General features: G+C 44.9%; 2 non-coding genes across 2 annotated transcripts; both read left to right on the forward strand.

The window, feature by feature from the left end:
• On the forward strand, positions 1–118 carry LOC138351494 (5S ribosomal RNA). Its single transcript, XR_011222469.1, has one exon. It is a non-coding gene; the product is annotated as a 5S ribosomal RNA (ribosomal RNA).
• A 10,290-nt stretch (positions 119–10,408) lies between these two features.
• LOC138351484 (5S ribosomal RNA) lies at positions 10,409–10,527 on the forward strand. The gene has a single exon (XR_011222459.1). It is a non-coding gene; the product is annotated as a 5S ribosomal RNA (ribosomal RNA).
• The last annotated feature ends 1,591 nt before the right edge of the window (positions 10,528–12,118 follow it).

Consider the following 12,118-nt stretch of genomic DNA (forward strand, 5'->3'; position numbering starts at 1 on the left):
GCCAACGGCCATACACGTTGAGAACACCGCTTCTCGTCCGATCAGCGAAGTTAAGCAACGTTGGGTTTGGTTAGTACTTGGATGGGTGACCGCCTGGGAACACCAAATGCTGTTGGCAATAATGTTTTTTGTTTTGTTTTGTTTTGTTTCGTTTGTTTTTGTTTGAATGGCTGGCTGCTGGCTCCACGGGAAATTCACGGAGTTGTGTGGAATAAGGCCTGGTAAAATGAATTAATATGTATGTCATGTTTAAAACAAACTCGCTTAATATAGTGTGTGAGGCTTTATACAAAAACAAACAACCAAAACAAAACATGTTGTATATATATATATATATATATATATATATATATATATATATATATATATATATATATATATATATATATATATATATATATATATATATATATATATATATAGCTTAAGTCCGGGTTTGAACTCGCAACTCCAAGAATACGCATCACTTATATACACTTTACCACTGGACCACTGCAGGACACACTTGATGCTGAGGTATCAATTTAATGACGTAAATGCCATTTCCACAAATAAATGATAATTTAAAAGTATTTGTATGTACAAATCTTTTCTGTTTAAAAGGCTACAATATCAGTTACTGATATAATTTGTGTTAATGTTTCTATACCCACAGGAAGGCATGTTTTTGCTTATATGTAAGGGGTACGGAGAAGGAATCCACAGACCATCATTCCCCTTCCCCCCCCCCCCCCCCTCCCACCTACTACCACCACCACCACCACCACCACCACTACTCACCACCAATCACCACCAATCACCACCACCACCAATCACCACCAATCACCACCACCACACCTAACCGAAAACCCCTAACACATCAACCCTCCCCCAATCAACAGGCGAAATAATAACCCTCAAATGCCTGCCTGCCTGCCTGCCAGCCAGCCAATACTAACGGTCTTCTCAGAAGAAAATCTCTTTGTATCTGTATTACTTGATGAAATGTATGATTCTAATAATGAAAATAAATTGTTTATGTCGGTTGTATGAGCATAATGACCAATATGCACGTGATATGAATGAATTAAATAGTGTAGTTTTAAGTAATTAGGTTGTAGACACATTAAGCGGATATGATATTTGACGCGTCCAGAACTGGTGATTTTTGGTTTAGTTTTAAATGCACCACCACCACCACCACCACCATTGCTTCCCCAGAGCCTAATTAAGGACCGGTAAAAGGAGTCAATATGTATGTCATCTATAAAACCAAAGAATGAATAAAACACACACACACACACACACCTACATAATAGTACTAGGAAGATTGTATGGCAAAAAAAAAAAGTACTCCCATTGGGTCGTTTGAACTCGCGACTTCCAAAACACCAGCCACACACCTTACCACCCAGCCACCATAGAGTTGGTATAATTGTGCAACTTTAGTTATAAAACTAAAGTTCTATTGTCTCAAATCTTATTGTCTGTTCTATGAAAAGGCATGATGTAAATTATGTATTTTTTGAATGATTGAATTGTAGGCACATTAAGCGGATTCGATATTTGATATATCCAGAAAAGGTGATTCTGTTCAGTTTTAAAATGCATCACCTGTTAACGCTAAAGGGACTGGTAAAACGACTCGATGTTTGTCATTTTTAAAATAAACACTAAAACTAGGCCCTTAACATATATAATGTTTGAATATAAATTGAATGCATATAAATACAAAGTGGGAGTGGCTGGCTGGCTGGCTGCCTGCCTGCCTGCTGGCTGGCTGGCTGGCTGGCTGGTTGGCTGACTGGCTGGCTGCCTGGCTGCCTGCCTGCCTGCCTGCCTGCCTGCCTGCCTGCCTGCCTGCCTGGCTGGCTGGCTGGCTGGCTGGCTGGCTGGCTGGCTGGTGGCTGCCCGCCCGCCCGCCCGCCCGCCCGCCCGCCCGCCCGCCTGCTTGCCTTGCCTTGCCTTGCCTTGCCTTGCCTTGCCTTGGCTGTCCTGTTCCTTGTTATTGCCTTGCCTTGCCTGCCTTGCCTTGCCTTGCCCTGCCCTGCCTTGGCTGCAGCTGGCTGGCTGGCCGTAAATCAACTCTTAACAACACCACACCACACCACACCATCACTCATCACCCATCACCCACCACCGGCCCCAGTCTCCCCAGCCTCTCTTATATACCCGAGCAGGCCCTTTAAATTATTTGAATGTTGCACTTCGGCCAATGGCAGCGATCGCTGCTGCTCAAACATATTCTGGTTCACAAGTATTATAATATATATATATATTATATATATATATATATATATATATATATATATATATATATATATATATATATATATATATATATATATATTCATGAAACACATTAAAACCTTGATCATTTATTCATTCGTTACGTCTAGTGAAGAATTGCTTTTGTTCATTTGTATGATTAAAAATTGATAGAATATGAATTCCTCGCTTAAAGTAAAATATAAAATATATATTGGATTTATATGATTGGTTAATATTCCAAGTGATGCTGAATATCCCCTATAATTTTGTTTTGTTTGTTTGTTTGTTATGTACACATTCCAAATGAAATCAATATAAATGTTATTATTAATGTTTGAAAGTTGATTGTCTACTTGAATCTCTCTATTAAAGTGTGTGTGGCTCCGGATGGAGCCTGGTTATGGTATTTGTCGTGGTGGGTGGCAGAAGTGCTTACTTCTTCTCTGTCTTCTTTGGCAAAAGAACTGCCTGAATGTTTGGAAGAACACCTCCCTGTGCAATGGTTACGCCAGACAGAAGTTTGTTGAGTTCTTCGTCGTTGCGGATGGCCAACTGCAAGTGACGTGGGATTGATACGGGTCTTCTTGTTGTCACGTGGCGGCGTTACCGGCGAGCTCCAGAACTTCGGCAGCGAGGTATTCCATGACGGCTGCCAGGTAGACAGGAGCGCCAGCACCGACGCGTTCGGCGTAGTTGCCCTTACGCAGCAGACGGTGAATTCTGCCCACGGGGAACTGAAGTCCGGCCCTGCTGGAGCGAGACTTTGACTTGCCCTTCACTTTGCCTCCCTTGCCGCGTCTGACATTGCTGCTGCTGTTGTGGGTTTGTGGTGGTTTTATGCCGCCCCGCAGATCGAGCTTCGTGTTATATACCCCGCTCAGGATCAAGGGAGCCCGCCACTGACCAATCAGCGCGCTCCGCCACGCGACCCGCTCTGAGCTGAGTCGCGAGCGGGATATAAAAGGAAAGCTCGCCTCGCGCAAAAGTTCATTATTGTATCGCAACGCCAGCCAGCACGAGCATCATCATGCCACCCAAGGCATCTGGAAAGGCTGCCAAGAAGGCCGGAAAGGCCCAGAAGGCCATTGCCAAGGGCGATAAGAAAAGAAGCGCAGGAGGAAGGAGAGCTACAGCATCTACATCTACAAAGTGCTGAAGCAGGTCCACCCCGACACTGGTATCTCTTCCAAAGCCATGTCGATCATGAACTCGTTCGTGAACGACATCTTCGAGCGCATCGCCGCCGAGGCTTCTCGCCTGGCCCACTACAACAAGCGTTCCACCATTACCAGTCGGGAGATCCAGACGGCTGTAAGGCTCCTGTTGCCCGGAGAAACTGGCCAAGCACGCCGTCTCTGAGGGCACTAAGGCCGTCACCAAGTACACCTCCTCCAAGTAAACGGCTTACTTACTGCCCTGTGGTGGTGGCTTGGCCTCAAACCAACAAACTCGGCTCCATTGGAGCCACACTTTAATTTCTAAAGAGATTGTGAGTGTTAGACACCAATACTATTATAACAAAAACCTCTGTCACTGAAAGCAAATAGCTATAAAATGAGAATATTTATGAAACTGTCTGTGTGTGTTTCTCTCTCTCAGTGTCTGTCTGTCTGTCTGTCTGTCTGTCTGTCCTGTCTGTGCCTGTCTGTCTGTCTGTCTGTCTGTCTGTCTGTCTGTCTGTCTGTCTGTCTGTCTGGTCTGTCTGTCTTGTCTGTCTTGTCTGTCTGTCTGTGTGTCTCTCTCTCTCTCTCTCTCTCTCTCTCTCTCTCTCTCTCTCTCTCTCTCTCTCTCTCTCCTCTCTCTCTCTCTCTCTCTCTCTCTCAACACATATAAGCACTCGGTATCTTTTTTCTAGAGATTAGAGATTCATTGTTATGTTCCACATTAGGATTACTATGCAGGCCACCCTCTTAGGTTTGAAAATGTCAAGAAAACGGTTAATTTAAAATGTCATCTCCTAACTTAACAGATTAAGCCAGAGGACCGAAAACAGAATAAAACAGGACTGGGACAGTATATGTCACTTATACAAGCTGCTTTTATTTCTAGTACAGTATGACAATTTTTATTTTGGGGGGGGGGGGGGTGATCCTTGACAGTGCATAAGAGTGAAAAGCGACGGCGTTTTGTTTGTAAGAGAACAGGTTGTACTACAAATGACTTGATTATTGATATCACATGTATGTATGACACCTAAATTATGCTAGGAATGTCTGAAATCTCCTTAGAAGGATATTTTGGCCCTGAGAAGGGCCGAGTTTGGTGTATACTAGGGTGGTCGATTTAGCTTATGCACGCTCTCCACGGATACGGCGAGCAAGCTGAATGTCCTTTGGCATGATGGTGACACGCTTGGCGTGGATGGCACAGAGGTTAGTGTCCTCGAAGAGACCGACCAGGTAAGCCTCGGATGCCTCCTGTAAAGCCATGACGGCAGACGACTGGAAGCGAAGATCGGTCTTGAAGTCCTGGGCAATCTCGCGCACCAGACGCTGGAAGGGAAGTTTCCTGATGAGCAACTCGGTGCTCTTCTGGTAACGACGGATCTCACGCAGGGCGACCGTTCCGGGCCTGTAACGGTGAGGCTTCTTCACACCCCCTGTGGCAGGAGCAGACTTGCGTGCTGCCTTGGTGGCCAGCTGCTTACGAGGAGCCTTGCCTCCCGTGGACTTGCGAGCAGTCTGCTTGGTGCGAGCCATGGTGAACAACTGTGGTTTGTGATGGCCGGCGCCGAAAAATTTTTGCTTATATACGCCGTCTCGAGGCGCTTGCTCGAGCGCCATTGGCTGCTCGACTCGCCTACGTCACCCCGTTGCCCCCCCCTCCTTCCTCTCTGGCTGCAGCCAACAGGCGGCTCACCTCAATCACTATTATCGCTGATTTTGCTCTATTTTTGGATTTGTGCAAAAGTCATTTCACAGGGACGTGAAACAGACGAGTAGGCAACTGCAGTTTTGAAAGCGTTGTGAGAAAGCCGTGTCTACTCGACCACAAGCGTAAAGTAAGGGCAGGCAGGAGTTGCAATGCTACTAGTACGTCCGCTTGATGGGATATAGTCGGGAAATCGTGCGGGCATTAGTACGTCCGCTGATGGGATATAGTCGGGAAATCGTGCGGGCATTCGTCGCATCAAGCAGGAGAGGAAGCTTGCACCTAGCACTGCCGGGTGGGTAAATATTGAGCAGCAACGTGAGCGCTTCCCTCCTGATTTCTAGCGTGGTGCCTGCAAGCATCATGCTTTCAGGGTGAAGGTGCGGTTCCGAGGAACCGACACCACTTTAACAAGGCCGAGATCATGGAGCTACTGACCTCGACCTCTGGGGTAGCACCCATCGACGTCGTTATGGACGTTAAGGGACCCCAAATTCTCTTCAGTAGTGCAGCTGCACTAGAAGCCCTTTTCACCACAACGTCGACCACTGCACTCGAGGCAAAGGGGCTACACTCCTGCCTCCCCTCCATTCCAGGCTGTAAGAACAGTATTCATCCACAGAGTGAGTGCCATCATCGCCGAACAGCCCATCACTGAGATCGTGAAGAGCATAAACGCTCTGACCGGTCTCTCACAGCCATCTCGGCCCACCTCATCCAGCAGGGTGAAAGCGGGAGGCCAACCCTCAAAGTCACCCTCAAGACTCCAGCAGAGGCTACTCTCGCGGCCGACAACGGACTCAGATGCTGTGGAGTGGCCTGCACACCCCACCAGATCACCAGGCAGCGTTACTTCCGCCTTCGTCAATGTTTTCGGTGTTATCAATACACCCACTACGCCCAGAAGTGCCCAAACAGGCTGCAGAAATGCAGCATTTGTACTGGAGAACACCATCACAGGACCTGCACAGCCACCATCAAGCGCTGTCTACTTTGCAACGGAGAACACACAGCCGTCTCTCAGACTGCCCCACCAGGCAGGAAGAAATAGCGAAAATGATCGACCAGACCTCGAAATCCTACTCCAAGAATGAAATCTTTCAACATTCAAGCAGAAGCCTTCCCAGCACTCCCGACAAGTGGCGCCGCGAGCGGCGCACAACTCAACTACTGGACCAGCAGCTCCCGCGCCAGCCACTCAAGGTCACAGACAACACCTCTCAACCCAGCCAGCCAGCCGTCCTCACTCACGCCGCCTGCAGCCACCCCTGATAGCACTGTTGCAGCCCTGATACACTTCGCAACGGCGCTCTCAGGCGAAGATCTCAGACTACGTTATGAATTACTGAAGGAACTATACAAGGAGAAAACCTACCATCGTTTGTGATACCAGAGGCCATGTTCACCTCCCGCTCTACTACAACAGAGGCCAACCCTACACCAGCCACTCCTGCAAACCCGACTACGGCAAACGACAGCACCCCGACGGCTTCTCAACCGATCTCAACATCTGCTGAACCAGCAACTGTCATCGCACCTGAACCCAAAGTGACTACCAGCATAGCAGCCCCGAAAATGTTCAACCCATACACTACTGTCATGAGTTTTGTCGAAGAAAACACCGACCCGAGAATGCAAGAATTCCACGTACCACTGCGGGACCCAGTATATGAACACGAGGACGGGGACGGCTGCGAATTGTCAGAATTCGACAATGAATCGGTCTCCCCAGTAAGCCTAGATGGTCTGCGATCCCCACGCAGATTCCTGATTCACGACCCCAAGGACACAGAAGAACCATTGTCAATCCTGGACGTGGAAGCACGAACAATAACGAAAAAACACAGAAACGGCGAGGAAACTGTTACCAGGGTAGTAACTGACATGAAAGCCCTGATGTACAACAGCGTATGGCGAGCAGCAAGAGAAGAACTGAATGAATATAAAGTAGTGACAAGACCCACACCTTCACCAAGCACGCCAACAGACCAAACTCCACGCAAGAGAACAAGGAAGAATAACAAGCCTAGCTTCAACACCAGACTCGCCCGAAGGTAGCCGCCTTCACCCCCCCCCCCTCTTTAGGGGTATAGGGACCTAATTTTGCTCGTTTTGAGGTGGTGGAACCCCTGCAAGCTTCGGAGCAGACCAACGTGCAAGACGGAAGACTCCAGCTTCAAAGAAGAAAGAAGACTTCAAATCCTAAGAAGAAAGAAGACTCCACACGTCATGAGGAAAGAAGACCTCACACCGCCGCCCCTCCCTCGGGACACTGCCAGCCAAGCCTAAGCCGACCAGGTGTTCAAGTAGCCTCATATTCAGCCGCGCAGCTGGGTCTAGCCCTGGCTCTATCTCTACAACTCCGACGCTTCCTCTCACCCACTATTCTTCACCTATACCCACTTCAAAGCTCACCCGAAGGGTATCTTGTCCTATATTTAATTCGATTCACACGATTCACATTCAACACCATGACTGGACGCGGCAAGGGAGGCAAGGGACTCGGAAAGGGTGGCGCCAAGCGTCATCGTAAGGTGCTACGTGACAACATCCAGGGCATCACCAAGCCCGCTATTCGTCGCTTAGCTCGTCGTGGCGGCGTGAAGCGTATTTCGGGTCTCATCTACGAAGAGACCCGTGGCGTCCTGAAGGTGTTCCTCGAGAACGTCATCCGTGATGCTGTAACCTACACGGAACACGCCAAGAGGAAGACCGTCACTGCCATGGACGTGGTGTACGCTCTGAAGCGCCAGGGTCGTACCCTCTACGGATTCGGCGGATAAGAGCTTGGCTAATCCATCGATTCCACCCACCACCACCTCAAAACGGGACCTAATTAGGTCCCTATACTTTTTTACTGAAGGGCTTAATAGACGATAACATAAATTGTTTTGATATCAGCTAGCACATTGGGTCTTATGAAATCTATTTTTTATCCTCGCATGCTTAAAGGGACTCTGATTGGGGAGGGAGGGGGGGGGGGAAGGTTTGTTACGTTATATACTAGCAGAGCAGGATCATTGGTGGGGGGGGGGGGTGAGGGGGAGAGAGAGAGAGAGAGAGATCTTTCCCAACTCTTCCTTTTTACATGAGTGAGCTACCCGTTTTATTCATTTTATCCTTCTCAGAGCTGTTTTGATAGTATCCAAATGATGGTAAATGAAAAGGGAGGACACGAATATCTACCCAGAATTCAGGACTGGCAATCGATATGCATGTTTGAGTGCGAATCTTTTTCTCTCTCAACTTAGGTATACGTTTATGTCGTACCTAAAAGCGAGAACCACACTATTGGGACAAGTATGCAAGGCCCAATTTTCCTAACAAGCACAGTTAATTTTGTTATTTTCGAACATTTCTTTCCAAATTGGTTTATCCAATTAACAGTATTATATTAAGATCATGAATTGCTGGGTTAGGTTAGGTTAGGTTAGGTTAGGTTAGGTTAGCTTAGCTTAGGTTAGGTTAGGTTAGGTTAGGTTAGCTTAGCTTAGCTTGGGTTAGCTTAGGTTAGGTTAGGTTAGCTTAGCTTGGGTTAGCATAGGTTAGGTTAGGTTTGATTACATTTCTATGTTAGATTTAACTCAAATTCAAAACAATTGCAGTCATTCGGCTTGTTAGTCAACTTGCCTCTAATAGGGGCAATTTGTCTAACAAGACTATTTAGTTTTGTGTGCATATATATATATATATATATATATATATATATATATATATATATATATATATATATATATATATATATATATATATATATATATATATATATTATAGCTTCAAGACTCCGAACCAATATAGAAGCATCAAGAGGAAGTGCTTGTGTTATGGGCCAATAGGCCTTCTGCAGTTACTTCCATTCTTATGTTTTTATTCCCATTGGTTCGTGTTTTATCTTGTGTAAATGTCAATCACCTCACCAAAAACTTTGGTACCATATCACCTCACCCATGTATGTGTGTATATATATATATATATATATATATATTATATATTATATATATATATATATATATATATATATATATATATATATATATATATATAATATACAGAGTAAATCTACCCCAAAAGTAATGATTTATTTGTCTACAAAACTAAACTCTTTTTGGAATCATATGAGGCCCCTCCACTGAGGGGGGAGGCCTGGATGTTTATTGTCATGTGTATTCATGCTGCTTGCATGTCGTCGTTTATTTTGCCTTTGTTGTTTTCTTGACAGCTTTCTTTGCCTTGGGTGGTTTGGGAGATTTTGAAGCTCTCTTTATTTTGGGCTTTTTGTTCCCAACAACAAGCTGCTGCTGCTGCTGCTTCTTTTTCAAGGCTGTAGGTGGTTTGTTGCTTGTGGCGGCTTTCTTGGGAGTTACCACGGCCTTCTTTGCTGCTGTAGATGGTTTCTTGGTTGTGGTGGCTTTCTTGGGAGTTAGAACGGCCCTCTTCTCTGCTACGGCCAGCTTGAATGATCCACTAGCTCCACTTCCCTTGGTCTGAACAAGAATGCCGTCAGCCACTGCTTTCTTGAGAAATCTTCGGATGTAAATGGCGATCTTGGCAGCCTCGACTTTGTTGTTGGCAACAACGTACTTCTTGATTGCTTGTAGAGACGAGCCCTTACGGTCTTTGAGTGCTGCGACCGCGGCTAGAACCATTTGACTAGTTTTCGGGTGAGCAACCTGGACGCGAGGTTTCCTGGTGGTGGCCACCACAGCAGCAGCAGCCGCAGCCTTCTTGGTAGGCTTTGCTTCTACCATGATGATGATGAGATAACCAAGGTGATGAGAGACGCTCAGACAGTCACGGGGGAATGATGCTGCCGCCGCTTGAGCCGAACCTATTTATGTGCCGGCACGGTACAGAAGCTGCAACCTGGCAACTCGTCCACCAATCACGACGGTTGGTTTTACGGCTCCGAAACCTGGATCCCATATCTTCTCTAAAATAGAAGCATTTGTTCATGTTCTTTGTAAAAGTATCATAAAGCAGGACAGATGAGACAAATATCATAAAAACTGAAGAGCAGATGAGCACACACATGTATGTATTACAAAAGAAAATCCACAAATTCATTAGAAATTGGCAGGGTAGGCTGAGGAAGTAGGTAGATGTAAAATGTCTGTAAATGGCGAAAGAACATAAACCCAAGACTGAATAAACGATGTTAAATATCCATGCCAAGGAGACAAAAATATGTTAGGATACAATTACCATTAAGACACCACAAGAAGGTCCGTATCCTGCCGTGATGACTAAAAAGAGTTGGTTATTAGCCACAATGTGTAGGCAGTCTCATGCCAACGGCCATACCACGTTGAGAACACCGCTTCTCGTCCGATCAGCGAAGTTAAGCAACGTTGGGTTTGGTTAGTACTTGGATGGGTGACCGCCTGGGAACACCAAATGCTGTTGGCAATAATGTTTTTTGTTTTGTTTTGTTTTGTTTCGTTTGTTTTTGTTTGAATGGCTGGCTGGCTGGCTGGCTGGCTCCACGGGAAATTCACGGAGTTGTGTGGAATAAGGCCTGGTAAAATGAATTAATATGTATGTCATGTTTAAAACAAACTCGCTTAATATAGTGTGTGAGGCTTTATACAAAAACAAACAACCAAAACAAAACATGTTGTATATATATATATATATATATATATATATATATATATATATATATATATATATATATATATATATATATATATATATAGCTTAATCCGGGTTTGAACTCGCAACTCCAAGAATACGCATCACTTATATACACTTTACCACTGGACCACTGCAGGACACTTGATGCTGAGGTATCAATTTAATGACGTAAATGCCATTTCCACAAATAAATGATAATTTAAAAGTATTTGTATGTACAAATCTTTTCTGTTTAAAAGGCTACAATATCAGTTACTGATATAATTTGTGTTAATGTTTCTATACCCACAGGAAGGCATGTTTTTGCTTATATGTAAGGGGTACGGAGAAGGAATCCACAGACCATCATTCCCCTTCCCCCCCCCCCCCTCCCACCTACTACCACCACCACCACCACCACCACCACTACTCACCACCAATCACCACCAATCACCACCACCACCAATCACCACCAATCACCACCACCACACCTAACCGAAAACCCCCTAACACATCAACCCTCCCCCCAATCAACAGGCGAAATAATAACCCTCAAATGCCTGCCTGCCTGCCTGCCAGCCAGCCAATACTAACGGTCTTCTCAGAAAGAAAATCTCTTTGTATCTGTATTACTTGATGAAATGTATGATTCTAATAATGAAAATAAATTGTTATGTCGGTTGTATGAGCATAATGACCAATATGCACGTGATATGAATGAATTAAATAGTGTAGTTTTAAGTAATTAGGTTGTAGACACATTAAGCGGATATGATATTTGACGCGTCCAGAACTGGTGATTTTTGGTTTAGTTTTAAATGCACCACCACCACCACCACCACCATTGCTTCCCCAGAGCCTAATTAAGGACCGGTAAAAGGAGTCAATATGTATGTCATCTATAAAACCAAAGAATGAATAAAAACACACACACACACACCTACATAATAGTACTAGGAAGATTGTATGGCATAAAAAAAAAAAAAAAGTACTCCCATTGGGTCGTTTGAACTCGCGACTTCCAAAACACCAGCCACACACCTTACCACCCAGCCACCATAGAGTTGGTATAATTGTGCAACTTTAGTTATAAAACTAAAGTTCTTATTGTCTCAAATCTTATTGTCTGTTCTATGAAAAGGCATGATGTAAATTATGTATTTTTTGAATGATTGAATTGTAGGCACATTAAGCGGATTCGATATTTGATATATCCAGAAAAGGTGATTTCTGTTCAGTTTTAAAATGCATCACCGTTAACGCTAAAGGACTGGTAAAACGACTCGATGTTTGTCATTTTTAAAATAAACACTAAAACTAGGCCCTTAACATATATAATGTTTGAATATAAATTGAATGCATATAAATACAAAGTGGGAGTGGC

This window comes from Procambarus clarkii, chromosome 49 (assembly GCF_040958095.1).
Source record: "Procambarus clarkii isolate CNS0578487 chromosome 49, FALCON_Pclarkii_2.0, whole genome shotgun sequence".
Lineage (NCBI taxonomy): Eukaryota > Metazoa > Arthropoda > Malacostraca > Decapoda > Cambaridae > Procambarus > Procambarus clarkii.